This window comes from Rhinopithecus bieti, unplaced genomic scaffold (genome assembly GCF_001698545.2).
Source record: "Rhinopithecus bieti isolate Rb0 unplaced genomic scaffold, ASM169854v2 scaffold_54, whole genome shotgun sequence".
Lineage (NCBI taxonomy): Eukaryota > Metazoa > Chordata > Mammalia > Primates > Cercopithecidae > Rhinopithecus > Rhinopithecus bieti.
Window position 1 is genome coordinate 369658 of NW_016803233.1, and position 2749 is coordinate 372406.

Below are 2749 nucleotides of genomic sequence, written 5' to 3' on the forward strand. Positions count from 1 at the left end.
TTTATAAGAGTACTTATCTCTCTGCTTACTAGATAGCGCTTTCTTGTCTTTCTTAGAAAGAATAGTTCTTTTTCATCATTGCAGATGTAGGGCCCAGATTTTTTTTAGCACATTATAGGCACTTAACCGATGCCTTAAAATGAATTCAAGTTCACCTTGCTCAGGGACCCACTCAGAGCAAGTGGTCAACAAGTGTGGACTCCCTTTCCTCCATCTGATTTAGGAGAACAGTCATCTAGTGAGTATACAATGTGATAAATATATTCTTTAAACAGAAATGCCAAGGAAGCACAAAGAAGGGAGTAATTAACTGGGACTGTACCAATGAGACTACAGTTATCTCATCTGACAGTCTTAATTACTTATAGTTTTTTGTGGTTTTTTTTGTTTTTGTTTTTTTGAGACGGAGTCTCACTCTGTCATCCTGCCTGGAATACAATGGCATGATCTCAGCTCACTGCAACTTCTGCCTGCAGGGTTCAAGCAATTCTCCTGCCTCAGCCTCCCGAAAAACTGGGATTACAGGTGCCCACCACCACGCCCCGCAAATTGTCTGTATTTTTAGTAGAGAGGGGGTTTCACCATATTGGCCAGACTGGTCTCAAACTCCTGACCTTACATGATCCACCCGCCTCGGCGTCCCAAAGTGCTGGGATTACAGTAGTGAGCCACCACGCCTGGCCTACTTATAGTTTTAACTTTCCAGAAGCACTAATAGAGCCATCTGGTGCTTCTTCCACTGCACTGGGCATTCCCTTTTGAATCTCCCCACCAAAGAGGAAGCTACAGGGAGCTGCAGGATGGAGTGAACCACCCTACCTCAGGCGGGGGTCCCATCTGCAACTCTAGTTTGTTTGCTTCTTTCATTTATTCAACACGTGTTTATTGATGGTCTCATATGGGCCAGCACTGTTCTAAGGAAACAGGCCAAGGTACTGCTGTAATGCAGTTTACCCATGCAGTGGGGAGAGTGGGGGGCAGATAAAAAATAAGCAACCAATCACGTAGGCTACATTAAACAGTGACAAGGGCTATGAAGCAATCAAACAGGATGCGCTATATTTGGGAGAGGTGGAGGTGGGGTGTAGGTGCCAGAGACAAGTAGATCACATGGTTGGGGAAAGCCTTTCTGTGGAGCTGACTTCTGGGCTGTGAGCTGTGTGCCAAGAACAGCCATACAAGCGTTCTACCAGGCAGAGGGGACAGCAGCTGCAAAGGGCCTGGAGCAGGACCCTGGGACTCCTGGTGCTCAGCCCAGAGCTTGTCCTACTGCTTCTGGCCACGGAGAAAGAATTGCAGAAAAGGAACAATGCTGGGTCTAAAACTGGTATCTGTTCCTTACTTGGAGTAAACGAGCTCGTACCCAACTTTCAGTTCCCAGCAGGTTCATTTCAGGCTTCTGTTTTCGCTCATGAGCATGTTCCCTCTTCAAAGTCTGATTGGGTTTCAAAGGAATCTGAAACACAGCAAAACCACCAAGCTGCATCCTCCAGGTAGACACCCCCGAAATGTGGCATTTCCGTGGGAAACCACAATGAATCACTCATTGGCTGTCCGGCCTCTCTGCCCAGTCTGAGCCTGATTTTGGTTTTCCCAAACTTTGTAAAGCCGTCCTAGACTGTTTAACAACCTCCCCACCATACCCGGACTCTCAGATTAAGAGCAAAATCCCAAATTTGGTGAGGTTTTCCGTTTCAGATTTCAACAGAAGGGGGTCTGCGACAGCCACGAACCATTTCCTCTGCAGAGAGCAGTTTCTGAAATGCTGCGAAGAAAAACAATCGCCCAACGATTAGGAGGGAAATGAAGTTCTAAAGAAAGACTACTGTCTCTGACTTTGAAAGTAGACATAGATATGCACAATATACATCCCACAAATTAAAATCCTCCTTTCTCTGATGTCTTTTAATGGTAATAATAAGGACAAGCATGGCTATCATTTATTTGGGTGTTTCCGATGTGCCAGTCCCTGTCTAAACATCGGTTTCCAGATCAAACCTCTGAGGGTGGAATTAACGTCCATTTCATATTTAAGCAAACTGAGGCTCAGGAAAGTTGGGTGTTACTCAAGGTAACACGAGTAGAAAAAAAGGCCATATTCCAATGGGACACAGAGCCTGCAGCCCACACGATTACTCTCCATACTGTTCCTGTACTATCCTGACTGGGAAGGTCCTGTTCCCCTGGCACTGGGCAAAAATGAGGAAATTATAAGAGCAGAGAGGAAGCGGTGAAAGGGGGCAGCCTGGTGAAGTCATTCCTTTACTGAAAATAGGGGTAACGGCCAGGACAGTGCAGGTCCATCCTCTGCAGATGGAAGACAGGCACGTCCTTTGCCGCTGTCCCGGCCTTAGAAAGGCACCTTCCGCGTCCAGGGTTTTCTGTGGATAAATCCCACCCCTTCCATCTCTGGCAGGGAGGAGGCCGGCTGGCCAGGGCATGGGGCGGAAAGCGAAGGACGCCCGACCCGGGCCGAGGTCTGGGGCCCCGCCCGCGCCCCCCGCGTGGCTGCCGGCTGGCCAAGGGTTAAGCGAGGCGGGCGCCCCCGGCGCGGAGCGGCTCGGGGCTGGGAATGCTTAGTCAGGATTCCGATTTCCTGTCGAAGTGTTTGGATTTCCTGAAACCCGCGCCCTCCGCCGCCGAGCGGGATTGTGCGAGCAGCTCGCGTCGCCGCGGCCTCCTCCCCCTCGGCACATGGTCGCCCGCCCCTTCCTGCGCCGCGCTCGGCTCCCGCGCCTCGCCTGGCCTG